An 18,935-nucleotide genomic window follows, 5' to 3' on the forward strand; every position below is an offset into this window, starting at 1 on the left:
ATTCATCTGTCGATGGACATTTAGGTTGCTTCATGTCCTGGCTATTGTAAATAGAGCTGCAATGAACATTTTGGTACATGACTCTTTTTGACCTATGGTTTTCTCAGGGTATATGCCCAGTAGTGGGATTGCTGGGTCGTATGGTAGTTCTATTTGTAGTTTTTTAAGGAACCTCCATACTGTTCTCCATAGTGGCTCTATCAATTTACATTCCCACCAACAGTGCAAGAGTGTTCCCTTTCCTCCACATCCTCTCCAGTATTTATTGTTTCTAGATTTTTTGATGATGGCCATTCTGATCGGTGTGAGATGATATCTCATTGTAGTTTTGATTTGCATTTCTCTAATGATTAATGATGTTGAGCATTCTTTCATGTGTCTGTAGGCCATCTGTATATCTTCTTTGGAGAAATGTCTATTTAGGTCTTCTGCCCATTTTTGGATTGGGTTGTTCGTTTTTTTGTTATTGAGCTGCATGAGCTGCTTGTAAATCTTGGAGATTAATCCTTTGTCAGTTGCTTCATTTGCAAATATTTTCTCCCATTCTGAGGGTTGTCTTTTGGTCTTGTTTATGGTTTCCTTTGCTGTGCAAAAGCTTTTAAGTTTCATTAGGTCCCATTTGTTTATTTGTGTTCTTATTTCCATTTCTCTGGGAGCTGGGTCAAAAAGAATCTTGCTGTGATGTATGTCATAGAGTGTTCTGCCTATGTTTTCCTCTAAGAGTTTGATAGTGTCTTGCCTTACACTTAGGTCTTTAATCCATTTTGAGTTTATTTTTGTGCATGGTGTCAGGGAGTGTTCTAAGTTCATACTTTTACATGTACCTGTCCAATTTTCCCAGCACCACTTATTGAAGAGGCTGTCTTTTCTCCACTGTATATGCTTGCCTCCTTTATCAAAGATAAGGTGACCATATGTGTGTGGGTTTATCTCTGGGCTTTCTATCCTGTTCCATTGATCTATATTTCTGTTTTTGTGCCAGTACCAAACTGTCTTGATTACTGAAGCTTTGTAATATAGTCTGAAGTCAGGGAGCCTGATTCCCCCAGCTCCATTTTTCGTTCTCAAGATTGCTTTGGCTATTCGGGGTCTTTTGTGTTTCCATACAAATTGTGAAGTTTTTTGTTCTAGTTCTGTGAAAAATGCCAGTGGTAGTTTGATAGGGATTGCATTGAATCTGTAGATTGCTTTGGGTAGTAGAGGCATTTTCACAATGTTGATTCTTCCAATCCAGGAACATGGTATATCTCTCCATCTATTTGTATCATCTTTAATTTCTTTCATCAGTGTCTTATAATTTTCTGCATACAGGTCTTTTGTCTCCTTAGGTAGGTTTATTCCTAGATATTTTATTCTTTTTGTTGCAATGGTAAATGGGAGTGTTTTCTTAATTTCACTTTCAGATTTTTCGTCATTAGTGTATAGAAATGCAAGAGATTTCTGTGCATTAATTTTGTATCCTGCTACTTTACCAAATTCATTGATTAGCTCTAGGAGTTTTCTGGTAGCATCTTTAGGATTCTCTATGTATAATATCATGTCATCTGCAAATAGTGACAGCTTTACTCCTTCTTTTCCGATTTGGATTCCTTTTATTTCTTTGTCTTCTCTGATTGCTGTGGCTAACACTTCCAAAACTATGTTGAATAATAGTGGTGAGAGTGGGCAACCTTGTCTTGTTCCTGATCTTAGTGGAAATGGTTTCAGTTTTTCACCATTGAGGACAATGTTGGCTGTGGGTTTGTCATATATGGCCTTTATTATGTTGAGGTAAGTTCCCTCTATGCCTACTTTCTGCAGGGCTTTTATCATAAATGGGTGTTGAATTTTGTCGAAAGCTTTCTCTGCATCTATTGAGATGATCATATGGTTTTTCTCCTTCAATTTGTTAATATGGCGTATCACATTGATTGATTTGCGTATATTGAAGAATCCTTGCATTCCTGGGATGAACCCCACTTGATCATGGTGTATGATCCTTTTAATGTGCTGTTGGATTCTGTTTGCTAGTATTTTGTTGAGGATTTTTGCATCTATGTTCATCAGTGATATTGGCCTGTAGTTTTCTTTCTTTGTGACATCTTTGTCTGGTTTTGGTATCAGGGTGATGGTGGCCTCATAGAATGAGTTTGGGAGTGTTCCTCCCTCTGCAATATTGTGGAAGAGTTTGAGAAGGATAGGTGTTAGCTCTTCTCTAAATGTTTGATAGAATTCACCTGTGAAGCCATCTGGTCCTGGGCTTTTGTTTGTTGGAAGGTTTTTAATCACAGTTTCAATTTCAGTGCTTGTGATTGGTCTGTTCATATTTTCTATTTCTTCCTGGTTCAGTCTCGGCAGTTTGTGCATTTCTAAGAATCTGTCCATTTCTTCCAGGTTGTCCATTTTATTGGCATAGAGTTGCTTGTAGTAATCTCTCATGATCTTTTGTATTTCTGCAGTGTCAGTGGTTACTTCTCCTTTTTCATTTCTAATTCTATTGATCTGAGTCTTCTCCCTTTTCTCTTGATGAGTCTGGCTAATGGTTTATCAATTTTGTTTATCTTCTCAAAGAACCAGCTTTTAGTTTCATTGATTTTTGCTATTGTTTCCTTCATTTCTTTTTCATTTATTCTGACCTGATCTTTATAATTTCTTTCCTTTGCTGGCTTTGGGGTTTTTTTGTTCTTCTTTCTCTAATTGCTTCAGGTGCAAGGTTAGGTTGTTTATTCGAGATGTTTCCTGTTCTTGAGGTAGGCTTGTATTGCTATAAACTTCCATCTTAGCACTGCTTTGCTGCGTCCCATAGGTTTTGGTTCGTCGTATCTCCATTGTCATTTGTTTCTAGGTATTTTTTTTTTTTTTTTTTGATTTCTTCAGTAATCACTTCGTTATTAAGTAATGTATTGTGTAGCCTCCATGTGTTTGTATTTTTTACAGATCTTTTCCTGTAATTGATATCTAGTCTCATAGCGTTGTGGTCGGAAAAGATACTTGATACGATTTCAATTTTCTTAAATTTACCAAGGCTTGATTTGTGACCCAAGATATGATCTATCCTGGAGAATGTTCTATGAGCACTTGAGAAAAATGTGTATTCTGTTGTTTTTGGGTGGAATGTCCTATAAATATCAATTAAGTCCATCTTGTTTAATGTATCATTTAAAGCTTGTGTTTCCTTATTTATTTTCATTTTGGATGATCTGTCCATTGGTGAAAGTGGGGTGTTAAAATCCCCTACTATGATTGTGTTGGCTGTCGATTTCCCCTTTTATGGCTGTTAGTATTTGCCTTATGTTATGAGGTGCTCCTATGTTGGGTGCATAAATATTTACAATTGTTATACCTTCTCTTGGATCGATCCCTTGATCATTATATAGTGTCCTTCTTTGTCTCTGTAATAGTCTTTATTTTAAAGTCTATTTTTTCTGATATGAGAATTGCTACTCCAGCTTTCTTTTGATTTCCATTTGCATGGAATACATTTTCCATCCCCTCACTTTCAGTCTGTATGTGTTTCTAGGTCTGAAGTGGGTCTCTTGTAGACAGCATATATATGGGTCTTGTTTTTGTATCCATTCAGCCAGCCTGTGTCTTTTGGTGGGAGCATTTAATCCATTTACATTCAAGGTAATTATCGATATCTATGTTCCTATTCCCATTTTCTTAAATGTTTTGGGTTTGTTATTGTAGGTGTTTTCCTTCTCTTGTGTTTCTTGCCTAGAGAAGTTCCTTTAGCATTTGTTGTAAAGCTGGTTTGGTGGTGCTGAACTCTCTCAGCTTTTGCTTGTCTGTAAAGGTTTTAATTTCTCCATCGAATCTGAATGAGATCCTTGCTGGGTAGAGTAATCATGGTTGTAGGTTTTTCTCCTTCATCACTTTAAGTATATCCTGCCACTCCCTTCTGGCTTGCAGAGTTTCTGCTGAAAGATCAGATGTTAACCTTATGGGGATTCCCTTGTGCGTTATTTGTTGTTTTTCCCTTGCTGCCTTTAATATGTTTTCCTTATATTTAATTTTTGACAGTTTGATTAGTATGTGTCTTGGCGTGTTTCTCCTTGGGTTTATCCTGTATGGGACTCTCTGTGCTTCCAGGACTTGATTAACTATTTCCTTTCCCATATTAGGGAAGTTTTCAACTATAATCTCTTCAAATATTTTCTCAGTCCCTTTCTTTTTCTCTTCTTCTTCTGGGACCCCTATAATTCGAATGTTGGTGCGTTTAATGTTGTCCCAGAGGTCTCTGAGACTGTCCTCAGTTCTTTTCATTCTTTTTTCTTTATCCTGCTCTGTAGTAGTTATTTCCACCATTTTATCTTCCAGGTCACTTATCCTTTCTTCTGCCTCAGTTATTCTGCTATTGATCCCATCTAGAGTATTTTTAATTTCATTTATTGTGTTTTTCATCATTGCTTGGTTCCTCTTTAGTTCTTCTACATCCTTGTTAAATGTTTCTTGCATTTTGTGTATTCTATTTCCAAGATTTTGGATCATCCTTACTATCATTATTCTGAATTCTTTTTCAGGTAGACTACCTATTTACTCTTCATTTGTTAAGTCTGGTGTATTTTGACCCTGCTCCTTCATCTGCTGTGTGTTTTTCTGGCGTCTCATTTTGCTTATCTTACTGTGTTTGGGGTCTCCTTTTCACAGGCTGCAGGTTCGTAGTTCCCGTTGTTTTTGGTATCTGTCCCCAGTGGCTAAGGTTGGTTCAGTGGGTTGTGTAGGCTTCCTGTTGGAGGGGACTAGTGCCTGTGTTCTGGTGGATGAGGCTGGATCTTGTCTTTCTGGTGGGCACGTCCACGTCTGGTGGTGTATTTTGGGGTGTCTGTGGCCTTATTATGATTTTAGGCAGCCTCTCTGCTAATGGATGGGGCTGTGTTCCTGTCTTGCTAGTTGTTTGGCATAGGGTGTCCAGCACTGTAGCTTGCTGGTCGTTGAGTGAAGCTGGGTCTTGATGTTGAGATGGAGATCTCTGAGAGATTTTTGCCGTTTGGTATTACGTGGAGCTGGGAGGTCTCTTGTGGACCAGTGTCCTGAAGTTGGCTCTCCCACCTCAGAGGCACGGCCCTGATGCCTGGCTGGAGCACCAAGAGCCTTTCGTCCACACGGCTCAGAGTAAAAGGGAGAAAAAATAGAAAGAAAGAAAGAAAGAAAGAGGCTATAATATAGTGAAGTAAAATAAAGCTATTGTAAGCAAAGCTATACAGACAAAATCTCACCCAGAAGCATATACATATACACTCACAAAAAAAAGGAAAAGGGGAAAAATTAATATATCCTGCTCCCAAAGTCCACCTCCTGAATTTGGGATGATTCGTTGTCTATTCAGGTATTCAACAGATGCAGGCACATCAACTTGTTTGTGGAGTTTTAATCCGCTGCTTCTGAGGCTGCTGGGAGAGATTTCCCTTTCTGTTCTTTGTTCATACAGCTCCCGGGGTTCAGCTTTGGATCTGGACCCGCCTCTGCGTGTAGGTCGCCTGAGGGCGTCTGTTCCCCGCCCAGACAGGACGGGGTTCAAGGAGCAGCTGCTTCGGGGGCTCTGGCTCACCCAGGCCGCGGGGAGGGAGGGGTACGGAGGAGGCGGGGCGAGCCTGCGGCGGCCGAGGCCGGCGTGACGTTGCACCAGCCTGAGGCGCGCAGTGCGTTCTCCTGGGGAAGTTGTCCCTGGCTCACGGGACCCTGGCAGTGGCGGGCTGCACAGGCTACCAGGAGGGGTGGTGTGGAGAGTGACCTGTGCTCACACACAGGCTTTTTGGAGGCGGAAGCAGCAGCCCCAGCGTCTCACGCCCGTCTCTGGGGTCCGCGCTGATCGCCGCGGCTCGCGACCTTCTCTGGAGTTCGTTTAGGCGGCGCTCTGAATCCCCTCTTCTTGCGCGCCGCGAAACAAAGAGGCAAGAAAAAGTCTCTTGCCTCTTTTCCAGCTGCAGACTTTTTCCCGGTCTCCCTCCCAGCCAGCTGTGGTGTGCCAACCCCTTCAGGCTGTGTTCACGCCGCCAGCCCCAGTCCTCTCCCTGCGATCCGACCGAAGCCCCGAGCCTCAGCTCCCAGCCCCGCCCGCCCCGGCGGGGGAGCAGACAAGCCTCTCGGGCTGGTGAGTGCTGCTCGGCGCCGAGCCTCTGTGCGGGAGTCTCTCCGTTTTTTCCTCTGCGCCCCTGTTGCTGTGGGGTCCGCGCTGATAGCTGCGGCTCGCGCCCTTCTCTGAAGTTCGTTTAGGCGGCGCTCTGAATCCCCTCTCCTCGCGCACCATGAAACAAAGAGGGAAGAAAAATTCTCTTGCCTGTTCGGCAGCTGCAGACTTTTTCCCGGACTCCCTCCCGGCTAGCTGTGGTGCGCTAACCCCTTCAGGCTGTGTTCACACCGCCAACCCCAGTCCTCTCCCTTCGATCCGAGACCGAAGCCCCGAGCCTCAGCTCCCAGCCCCGCCCGCCCCGGCGGGGGAGCAGACAAGCCTCTCGGGCTGGTGAGTGCTGGTCGGCACCGCTCCTCCGTGCGGGAACCTCTCCGCTTTGCCCTCTGCACCCCTGTGGCTGCGCTCTCCTCTGTGGCTCCGAAGCTTCCCCCCTCTGCCACCTGCAGTCTCTGCCCGCGAAGGGGCTCCTAGTGCGTGGAAATCTTTCCTCCTTCACAGCTCCCTCCCACTGGTGCAGGTGCCGTCCCTATTCTTTTGTCTCTGTTATTTCTTTTTTCTTTTGCCCTACCCAAGTACGGGGGGAGTTTCTTGCCTTTTTGGAGGTCGGACGTTTTCTGCCAGCGTTCAGTGGGTGTTCTGTAGGAGCAGTTCCACGTGTACATGTATTTCTACTGTATCTGTGGGAAGGAAGGTGATCTCCGCGTCTTACTCTTCCGCCATCTTCTCTCCTCCCCCTAAACTTATTTTTAACGTGTATCTTTTCGCCAGAAAGTTGATTTTTGGGCTAAGTCAGTTTTCTACAAAGGCAGAGTTTCCTGGAATAGTCAAAAGTTTACTTAATATAAACCTTAGAAAGACTATTGACTAGTAACTTTGAGACCATTAGTTTGTGTTATAAGGAACTACATTTGTTAGAATATTTATTACAGAGAGCAGTGTTTATCACTTAATACTGTAAACTATGTTTGCCACAAGAGGATGAATCTATGGCCAACCTTGGGATAATTGATGCCTTGACTATGACCTCTTGACCTTGTTGTAATCAACTAGTCATTATATGAAAATTGAGCAATTTTTTTGGAACAAGGAATGCTATTTTTCCTTCTACAAGTTCTATCCAATTAAATGTTAAACATGTGATTTTCCAGGTGAAGACACAAAGCCAATTCTCTCTTCCACAATGGGTTTGGACCTGTTTCCCTGAAACTTGATGAAGTTGTGTAACAGAATTACTGAACATTCTGGGTATAGATGTGAAAATGATATCATACAAATGACCAAAAAGCCCCAGCTTTGGCTGTACAAAGGTTAGTTATTTTTTGTTGTTGTTGTTGGTTTATGTTTGGTTTCTCAATCCCTTCTTGTCTGCTCTTTGTCGTGGGTGCATCAATCATGTCTTTCCAAGGAACATAGATTTTGGGATTAGTCTTGGATTTCAAGAGGCCAGGAGAGTGCTGTTCCCACTGTGGATACTCAGCCAGCATTTGGTGGTGATGACTGGGGCTCTTCGTCTCTGCAGGGATCCAGTTTGGGGGTGAGGATGGAGGGAGACAGTTTTCAAACCCTGATGCCTTCCTGTCTGGCCCCAAATGAGAGGCCTTTATGTCTCTGTTTACAGGGGCTGGGGGGTAGGGAGCAAGACTGTGGTCCTAAGTATCTCCTCCAGCTTCCAGATCAAGAGGTGTTTGAGAGGGAGATGAGTCTGATGTTACCAATGGAAGCTAGTTTGTCCACTAATAAGCACATGCTCTTCTGATGGAGTCTCATATTGGCTCATGGAGTTGACAGTGACCCCTCTTCTTCATTGCTGCTAGCATCTTATCTCTCAAAGATCCCACAAAGATATTCTGAATCACAGATTACATTTATTGCATAATTTGCCTTCTCGTCATTTCTCACCCATGAAGGGTGTGTGAAGGGTGGCTTACATCTGAGATTCTTCCACAGCCTGATTTTTACACAGTTCTGATTGAATACACTAAGCTACACATTTGTGACTAGCATTGTTTCCTTCATTCTATTAAGCATGAGTAAATGTCTTTAAGTTTTTAGAGCACTGAAATGTTTTAGGAACTCCTGAGCACAGGACAGGTCAAAATCTTCTCTTGCCAATGTACAAGTCCTTCTCCCTGGCTCCTTTATAATCCCTTCCCTTCCTGAAATCATTGTGAACTCTGTCTCTTAGGTAAACCTCCAGGCTTTTGTAGTGTCTGAATAGTATTAATTCCTTGGTTAAATGTCATTATCTCTGCCCCTTTCCCTCCTTATTTTCCTGGGATCATCCCTCATTTTCTGCCATCTGCCCTCCCATCAGTGAAGATGAAAATGGAGACACTCTTACTGATGCAGTTTTCAAATAAAAGGTCAGGGAGAATATAATGAGAGTAGGGTGAGAGATGTGATCAGTTACCCAAGAAAAGGGCTATTAATTGCTTATGTGTCCCTTGGGCAAATTGCATCACCTTTTTGGACCTCAAGTTTTCTTTGCAAAATAATAAGGTTTGACTAGATGATTCACAAGATCCTTTCCAGGGCTAAATTCTGTGAACGTACAAACATTTGCTGCAGCTGGATGTTGTATTTGGTTTTGGATTCCTGGTAGCAGAAGAAAATAGGAATAGATGTTGAATTATATGGTGTTCATTGTCTGACAAAAAAAGTGCAGGCTTGCATCTGCAGAGATGGAATAAAGCTCAAGTAAGAAAGTATAACATAGGATCCTGGAAAACATTTTACATGGGGTCTATGTGAAAGTCACAGGGATTATTCTGAGTTAAAAATGACCAAAATTCATAATTGAGCTAGCTTAAGCAAGGTAGGTAATGTACTGACAAGAAAGAAAAGAAAGAAAGAAAGAAAGAGAGAAAGAAAGAAAGAAAGAAAGGAAAGAAAGAAAGAAAGAAGGACGGAAGAAGGAAGGAAGGAAAGAAGAGAAAGTGGAAAGGGCAGGTCCTTGAATGTCCTCAGAATTTCATTTCTGCTTTCCTCTGTGTTTTGGGAGCTGACTGCCTCTCAAAACAGAAGCCATGGCAACAGGCAACTTCAGCATTATACCTTTAAAGCTTCATAACCAGAGATGTTAGGAAAAAACCCAAGGGAGGATTTTGATTGGCTCGGCTTGGGTCACATGCTGATTCCCTGGCCAATCATTGCATGAGGACTGTGTTCTGTGGTACAGCTCTCACTGGAGCTGAGGGTCGATGGAATTTTCCTGTAAGGAGGGTGGTCACCATTCCAGGTGGGCAGCTGTTTCATGTTGTCATGATTGCTCCCTTTACCCCTTCTCCTCTAGGTCAGGTCCACTATATAAACTTGCCCTTCTTAAAAGACCACTATACCCTGGAAGCCTGTAGGTCTTTTAAAAAATTGTGACTGAGGGATTCCCTGGTGGCACAGTGGTTAAGAATCCACCTGCCAATGCAGGGGACATGGGTTCGAGCCCAGGTCCAGGAAGATCCCACATGCCATGGAGCAACTAAGCCCGTGTGCCACAACTACTGAGCCTGCACTCTACAGCCCCCAAGCCACAACTACGGAGTTCACATGCCTAGAGCCTGTGCTCCACAACAAGAGAAGCCACCACCATGAGAAGCCCGCGCACCGCAACGAAGAGTCACCCTTGCTTGCCACAACTAGAGAAAGCCTGCACACAGCAATGAACACACAACACAGACATAAATAAATAAATAAAATAAAATAAATAAATTACAAAAAAATTGTGACTGAGCTCCTGACTGAAGTTTACCTGCCCGGTCTTCTCTATGTCGAACCCTAGGTACTTTTCATGGTACAGAACAGCAACCTTGATAAGTTAATCTGTGCTACAAGTGATGTTGTGAAAGCTGGTCAGCCACATGTAAATCAATGAAGTTAGAACAGTCCCTCACACCATACACAAAAATAAACTCAAAATGGTTTAAAGACCTAAATATAAGACATGACACCATAAAACTCCTAGAAGAGAACACAGGCAAAACATTCTCTGACAAATTGTAGCAATATTTTCTTAGAACAGTCTCCCAAGGCAAAAGAAATAAAAGCAAAAATAAACAAATGGGACCTAATCAAACTTAAAAGTTTTTGTACATCAAAGGAAACCATAAACAAAATGAAAAGACAACCTATGAGCTGGGAGAAAATATTTGTAAATGATGTTACCAACAGAGGCTTAATTTCCCAAATATACCAACATCTCATACAACTCAATACCAAAAAACAAACAAACGAAAAACCCAATCAAAAAATGGGCAGAAGACCCAAATAGACATTTCTCCAAAGAAGACATACAGATGGCCAACAGGCACGTGAAAAGATGCTCAACATTGTCAATTATTAGAGAAATGCAAATCAAAACTACAATGAGGTATCACCTCACCCTAGTCAGAATGGCCATCATTAAAAAGTCTACAAATAACAAATGTGGGAGAGAGTGTGAAGGAAAAGGAACCCTCTTACACTGTTAGTGGGAATGTAAATTGGTGCAGCCACTGTGGAGAACAGTATGGAGGTTCCTCAAAAAACTAAAAATAAAACTAACATATGATCTAGCAACCCCACTCCTGGGTATGTATAAGGGAAATACAAAAACTCGAATTCCAAAAGTTACATGCACCCCAATGTTCATAGCAGCACTTTTTACAATAGCCAAGACATGGAAGCAACCTAAGTGTCCACTGACAGGTGAATAGATAAAGAAGATGTGGTATATATACAATGAAATATTACTCAGCCATATAAAAGAATGAAATAATGCCATGTGCATCAACACGGATGGACTTAGAGATTATCATACTGACTGAAACAAGTCAGACAGAGAAAGATAAATATGTGATATCACTTATATGTGGACTCTAAAAAGTAATACAAATGAATTTATTTACAAAACAGAAACAGACTCACATATATAGAAAACAATCTTATGGTTATCAAACGGGAGAGCAGGGGGAGGGATAAATTAGGAGTTTGGGATTAACAGATACACATCACTATACACAAAATAGATAACCAAGAAGGACCTACTGTATAGCACAGGGAACTATATTCAATATCTTGTAATGACCTATAATGGAAAAGAATCTGAAAAAAATATATGTGTAACTGAATCACTTTTCTATACATCTGAAACTAACACAATATTGTAAATCAACTAGTCTTCAATTTAAAAAATCTATGCTACAAACAAATTGGCACAGGTGATAAAGTCCACTTGATAAAGACCACCAAGGACACAGGATACAAAGTTAGGTTAACTTGCTGAGCAAGGAGGGATGAGGAATGCTGGAGTGCCTCACCGGACAAAGGAAGACACAGGCTGGTTATAGTATTTGGGGGAGGGGTGGGATTCAGGTAAAATTTCAACAAAATAGTGCTCTACTGGCTCAAAGCAAGGCAGGGCCATGTATAAAGAGGCTGACACCAGGCCTGGGCTGAGATGACAATCCAGGGTCCTGTTTCCTTGGGAATGACCAAGTTAAGATAAATGTGGAATGTTGTGTGCAAAACCATTATCTGAAGCTCTGCACCTGGGTTGGAAACTGAGGCTATTTTTCTGTATTAAAAGAACTTAGGTCCTTCAGGCAAGAATGAGGTGTTTCATTCTCACTAAATGTGATAGCAAACAGCAAAGTTTCTGATAGTCTGTGATTTTAGAGAACAAGTTTTCTCATGTTCTTTTGTTAACAAAAGCATTTTTCCCCCCATAGCTTCTCAGAAGAGATTCTTCTGAGACTTATCAGATATACACTTGATCAGGGTCTCTCTTGAAATAACAGAATAGTTTTGTAGTCAAACAACAAGGAGTGAGCTAAGAGGAAATGTCCTGTCAGTTACAAGGAGAAATTGGAGAAGGTCTTTTGGAGTTGAGGTATATTATTGAGGCGATTATTTGCCATTTATTCTCTCTGCAAATATTTGTTGAAATCCTACTATGTGCCAATCATTACAAAAGAGATAGAATTTCTATCCTTGATGAGCTCACAATTTAGTGATGGAAACATCATGGAAGGAAACTAACCCAGTACTCCACGATGAGCTCAATAGTGGATTTTGGCATAAACGTTTGCAAGAGCAAAGGCGAAGTGTTGTGAACTTTGATTTGAGGAATTTGGTTCCACTCATGGTGAGAACAGTCAGTGGGAGGGGGAGGCTGAGGTTTTAAGTGAGGAGATTTTTCTTTGAAGAAGCTGGGAAGACGCCGTCGATGCCGTGCCCCAGTCCCCTCCGTGCACCTATGAGCTCACCTGTGGCAGGTGGACAGTTCCTGAGCATGCGCACAGCCTCCCATTCCGCCCAAGGGCTTTCTCTCTCACTAGGGGGGCTTCCTCCCTCACTAGGGGGGCTTTCTAATCCTGCTACCAGGGGCAGTCCTCACCCACTGAAGGGTGACATTTGGTGACTAAGGCAACTGCCTCTCCCTGGAGCAGTGCTGAGGGTCATTCTCGGTTTCTCAGAGGGTCTCCAGAGGGACTTAACCCCAGTTGCCTGCAGAGGTAGCTTTCATGAAGGCACACTTTTGGCTTTATTCCTCAGGTCTTACTTTCCATATCCCCCCACTTGTTTCCTTGGATCACTTTCCAAATAAATTGCCTACACCCAAGTCCTCGTCTCAGGGAACTAAGATGGAAAGATTTCTCCCTGTGGGAGAAGTGGGAAGATGGCTTGAAGGTCAAGGAGAGGATCCAGAGCCGAGCAGAGTGGGAAGTACTCTGAAGTAGCAGAAGAAATAAGGATCTTACTACCTAACCAGGGTCAGTGTTGGAAGGAGTTCAAGACATTGAGCCTCAAGTCATCTTGGGGTCTAAGCTGCTGCCCTACGGAGTGGAGGGGAGCTTACAGGAAGGGAATGCTGTTGGGTGGGTGAGTCAGAGGGGAGAATGTGTGGATGGCTTCTGAACCGAAGAGGGAACAGGAGACTGAAAGCACAGGTTGGCATTCAATTATCCAAGTGTCACCGTTTTTGCTGAAGAATTTTACATATGAGAGCTTGATTATCTTCCTGAGGGAATCAGAACATTTAGTCAGCACCTGCTGCCTCTCAGCTACTTGCGAGGTGACCCTACTTCCAAGTCGAAGGTGACTTTGCCCCTGTTGTCCCCACATCATGAATGATTAAGGGACAGTTGGTGAAGCGTGAACTAGCCTATCACTTTGGAGGTTATCCTCTGTGTAGAAGGCTCTCTAGGTTTTATGTCACATTTAACAATCCTGGAAAAATACAGAAGCTTGAATTAACTCTGTTAATGATAGACTGTCCTTCTCTGACAGTTTTTTTTTTTTTTTCCTTCAGGAAACCTCATTTGACTCCATTTCCTCAAATACTTATGCCAAAAACTAAACAACACTCGATTCCAAGTTGCGTCTTCAGATTTAGATAACGGTGATGAACATGTTTACAAATGTGATGTGAATGGTAGCTGACACCCCTCCCCCATCCATCCTTCTCCTCCTTCCACTGTAATGGAGTTGAGCTGGGCACACGACTGCCTAGTTGAAAATCAAATCTCAAGCCCTCCCTGCTGCAGGGTGTGGCTGTGACACTCAGCTCTGCCCAGCAAAATGTAGGTGGAAGGCATGTGAACAACTTCTGCTTCACTTCGTTTAGGAGAAAGTCTCTGGGTTTAGCTTGTTCACACTTCCTGCTTGCTACCCTGGTGCTACTTACAGAAGCCTCAGATGTCACATGTTGAATACGGTGTGTCTGCATTAGCCTGGGTCCCTGAATGACTGTGTGGAGGAAAGCCGCTTACTGACCTGGAATGCCCACCTTGGACTGAACTATCTCAGAGGGAAATGACCATCTTTGTTCTTAAACTCATATTATTGTTAGGTCTCATGCTATGGCAGCTTGATTCTTATGCTCAATCATGCATACACTTCTATAAATACTTCTATATTTCCTCTGACTCCATCCTGATCTCTAATCTGGTTGGTGTGGGCTAGTTTAGAGCTTCCAAGATGATTACAGACACTTGAGTTTTACCCTGACTGAGTAAAGATTATCAGTGTAGGGAGTGTTTGTCATTGTTCAGTTCATTAATTAATTCATCCATCCATCCAATCATTTCACATGCTGCTTTGAGACCTAATATGTATGACTCTTTGCTAGGGGATATGAGCGACACAAAGATGAATGGTAAGCACACCCTGCTCTCAAGGAGCTTATAGTTTAGAGACTTTAGGTGGAGAGTAAATCAACGAAATAGGAATAATTATGATAAATTTTTCTTCTAGGAAATTCCAATTAAAATTAAAAAGGCTAGTTTCATTTATATTACTTTATTAATATTATTACTATTTTTTGAGAATGCTCTCCCTGGCAAGTTTTTGTATTCATTTTTGAGACCAGTGTTGACAGAATGAAGGGCCATTTTTATCTAATGGCAAGAAAACATGCGTGAGCACAAGGGCTGTGTCAGTCCCCATAAACACAGTGTTTGCTCCTCCCCTCACCCCCTTCATTTCCCCAAGGAGAGTATTAAACACTGGAAAGGCTGAAGTGTCATTGTGCCCTTGGGCCTTCCTGCACTCTAGGGAATTCATGAGGCTTAAGCAGCTTCTTAAGAAATGAAGGTGAGCAGGAGAAGTTGAAAGGACCAGGCCGAAAGTTTTGGCCAGGTAAGATGAAATTCCTGTTCCCAGGGATACTTTTATATAAGTGGGAACTCTAGCTGGTTTCCATCTATTTTTGCAAATGCACTGCTTTTCTTTCATTTCCAGGCAGAGAGAGACAGAGATACATAGACAGACAGAGGAGAAACGGATAGAGACTGGGAGACCTCAGACAGCAAAGACATGGAGAGAAATAGAGATGGGGATAAAGACACAGAGAAAAAACCCCAAATAATATCTGTTAGATATACAGAGAAAGAGTAACCTCTAAAATGAAAACTATGTTAAAAAGGGGTCTGTAATTCTCTGAACTTTTATTGAGTAGGAAGATGTGAAATATTTTGAGATTGCACCTGGAATTTACCATCTCTGTGGACAGGGAAAGTGACTTATGGGGACTCACGTGAGTTCCATAAATTATTTCACCAGTGCAAATCGTTGAGAGACTTTTAAAATGAAGCTTAGTGTTAGAATGGTAAGGCCAAAGGAAGAAGAAAACACTTAAAGAGTTAATGAACAAACAAGTTTAGAAGAGATAGAAAACACAGGTAAAAAATGACTCCCACCCAGAGCATTCCCAGGGGCAATAGTGGAATTTTGAGTTAGAAACAGGAGTTGTTTTCTTCTGTCTAGCTTGCCAGGATTCATATAATTTGACTACCATTTTCCCTTTACATTTGAATACTATACACAATTTTGATAAATAAATGATTATTTAGATTTTTTTAAAAATTGAAGTATAGTTGATTTACAATGTCATGTTAGTTTTAGGGATACAGCACAGCCTGAAGACACAATGATTCCTTTAAAAAAGATCACAGGGTGGATAAATAAATAAATAAATATTCTTTTTCAGATTCTGTTCCCTTGTAGGTTATTACAAAATATTGTGCTATCCAGTAGGTCCTGTTGTTTATCTATTTTACATATAGTAGTGTGTATATGTTAATCCCAACCTCCTATCCCTCCCTCCCCCTTTCCCTTAGGTAACCATAAGTTTGTTTTCTTTGTCTGTGAGTCTCTTTTTGTTTTTATTTTTTTAAATTTTTTTTTTGGAAATTGTTTATTTTAAAATTACCTTCCCAACAAACCATGAAACACTTGGATGTTATTTTATGGCTTTTCATTGAAAACATACTACATTGTAAATGGAGTTTCAAAGTTAGACAAAGAATTGATCAAAATCTAAGGACAATATTATGTAAGGACAGTGTTAAAAGTGGACAAGAAAAAGTTTCATTTGGTGAGGTTAATCTAAAGGATGCATAACCATGTCATGTTGGACAGATAAAAAAAGTAGTGACCTTGTTCTTTTATTCAACTAAGGTACTTACTAAAACCTCAGGTTTTATACAGGTGTCAAACTCTCACCTGGAAAGGGATAGTATTCTATACTACACCTAAGTTTACTTTAAAGAACTAAAGCCCAAGGCAACAGTTGTTTAAAAGAACTAACAGGCAAATAATGACTACATAATTTAGTACATTAAAGTAAAACTAGGACGGTAATTGTTGTATATTTTGTATATTCAAAAATATACAACTGGGGAAAATAACCACTGTACACAATCTGGAGGTTGTTAAAGTGACCACTTGGAAGGTTGAACAGTGCAAGACATGCTTTTCCAGTTACAAGCTCAAAACAGGAGTGCAAACGAAATTAAAGCTTTTGTTTAAAGTTGCAGGATAAGGAAAGCTTGAAATTAATATTAAAATGCTTCCCTCAGGTCATCCTCCAGAAATGAAGTGATCAAAATGCTTTTTCATAGTATAATTTTCTTCAGTGAACTTTCTTTCAATAGCAAAACTGCATCCCACAGGTTGGGTTTCCTACTCACACCACTGGCCATGACCACATTTGATCAATGAGCATACACAGTGGTGAGTAAGGAAGAATACTAGTTACCAGAAGTCTGATTTCAAGGTAAAGAATTTGGGATTCTGCCTTAGCCAGTGTACCTGAACCCTACAGAGAATAGATAAAACAATGGGCTTTAATACCCTCTTATTCTTGTAAAAGTGGAGGACAAATGGACATACAAATACCACCCTGCCCCCAGAGGCAAACTGTTGTGGTGGAAGATGTTAAGCGCTGAAATGAACTAAGACGCTGCTCTAAAAAGTGGAGAAGTGTAGAGGTTCAAGATCAATACCAGTGCAAGAGCTTTTTAAGTGAGTTGACTAGGCAGTGCATGCATCCATCCATGCAAATGTAGGACATGGCCCCAAAAGAGAACCGAAAACATGTATATAACAACTGGGTAAGTCCCTTGCCAGTAGTTTATAAAAATATATAGTCAATACTGTAGAGATACCTTCTACAGTCAATACTATGGAAGTCCGTTTTAGTTACCCATTGCTTCAATACCAAAATGCATTGACTACTTTTCAGACATTCCAGCAAATGTCACTTATAACAAAAAGTCAACTTTTCTTTTTTAAAAACAAGATACTGTCCATTGAAAAAGTAGGTCTTTTCTTTCAAGTGAACAGGACATTTTATGTATTAAACTTCTAGTCTGTCAAGACTGGTTTAAGATCCTTATGTGATGTGCATATATGCAGAAACAAATAAACTTGCTTTAAACATTATCTGCACAGAAATAAAGTTAACTTCTCAAAACACGATAGGATAGGTCTGGTTAGTACAAATCTATTGCAAAGAAAAGGATTCTGTGCATCAGTTCAACCAGGAGAAGCAGGAAAAGACTGTCCCAACCATGAGAGTTCAAGTTTAAGTTGTGTTCTGAAAGCCTAGAGCTAAGGCACACCATGTTGCTCACAGTGTCCTGATATGCAGAACTGCTCAAGCTACGAAGTCAGGTCTTCCTCTGGAGCTAGAAGCACATTCTGGTTTACTTTCTATTCCGGAGACGTTTAGATTTCCTAAGGAGAGTCTATGGCTTCTGCGGCCTTTTTCGTTTCCAAGGAGACTCTTCATTCTGCCCAGACCCTGAGGAGTTTCCTACTGCACTTTCCATTACTCCTCGTAGTTTGCGTTCCAGCTCTGCCAACCGTGCGTTCTGTTCAACTATGATCTGGGTCTGCTCTACTGTCCACCTACAATCTGGGTCTGCTCTAGCAGTTTCTGGTCCTGGTCTTGAAGCTGTTTCTGCTGTTCTTGCTCTTTGGTGCGAAGCTCAGAAATTTCACGCCTGAGAACAGTCACCCCAGCACCATTTGTCTTAACCTGCTGTTAGAGTTTGGTAACCTCTTGTCTTGAAGGGTTTTGCTTGGAGAAGAGTTCCATTATTGTCAGGGCTGCAGAAGGTCCTGGAACTGGAGGAGAGCCCATGAGCCTTGCAGATACATCTGATCCTGGTACTTTCCTCTTTAGAACTGGAACAATCTTTTCAGCAAAGTATTCTGTTGCTATGGAGGAAATATCCCTCAACTCTTGAAGTACTTCATGAGCTCGCTGAGGGGCTCTGGTAGAATGGACATATCTCAACACATGATAAATCTCATCAATCACCTTTCCTGGGATGAAGCAACAGAGAGTGGAGTCCACATACTTCATGAAAGTCATATTTAAGAGAGACAGCCTTGTTTCAACAGCAGCGAGGATGTCTGCATGAGGAGCTAATGAATGGTTTCTCCTTTCTGACTCTCTCCTTGGGAGTTGTGCTTTAACTTGTTTCTGACATGGATTATGGTACCTCTCCACTTTTAGAAATCCCTGATTCAACATTCTCTGGCAGACCAAGTCCATTCTTTTACAAACGAGGTGGAGCTGGCTAATTTCGTCCTGGGACATAAAGCTGGGGATGTTTTCGATGGCTACGATGGGCAGCGCCATGAGCGTGTTGTTTTGAGGCAGCTGGTCCGGAGCCAGCGCTGAGGCTGGGGGCTCCTGGGACCCCGGCTGCAGGGGCTGGGGCGGGGTCGCTGGGGGCAGTCGCTGGGTAGAGCCGATGGCGGAAGGGGAGCCGCAGTCGCCGTGGCCACTGCCTCCTTCCTCAGCCATCCGCTCCTCCGATGCCGCCGCCATCTTGGGGGTTTGATTCCTTCCTCTCTGTTTTTAAATAAGTTCATTTGTATCTTTTTTTTTTTTTTAAGATTCCACATATAAGTGATACCATATGATATTTGTCTTTCTGTGTCTGCCTTACTTCACTTAGTATGATCATCTCTAGGTCCATCCATGTTGCTGCAAATGGCATTGTTTTGTTCTTTTTTATGGTGATTATTTAGATTTTTTATGAAAAATTTCAAG

The 18,935-nt window shown here is 41.7% G+C and overlaps 1 pseudogene; it reads right to left on the reverse strand.

Annotated features, from left to right (window-relative positions):
• Nucleotides 1-17,478: 17,478 nt before the first annotated feature.
• Nucleotides 17,479-18,710, reverse strand: LOC118894769 (annotated as a pseudogene).
• Between the last annotated feature and the right edge of the window lie 225 nt (nt 18,711-18,935).

Source organism: Balaenoptera musculus, chromosome 4 (genome assembly GCF_009873245.2).
Source record: "Balaenoptera musculus isolate JJ_BM4_2016_0621 chromosome 4, mBalMus1.pri.v3, whole genome shotgun sequence".
NCBI classification, from domain to species: Eukaryota; Metazoa; Chordata; class Mammalia; order Artiodactyla; family Balaenopteridae; genus Balaenoptera; species Balaenoptera musculus.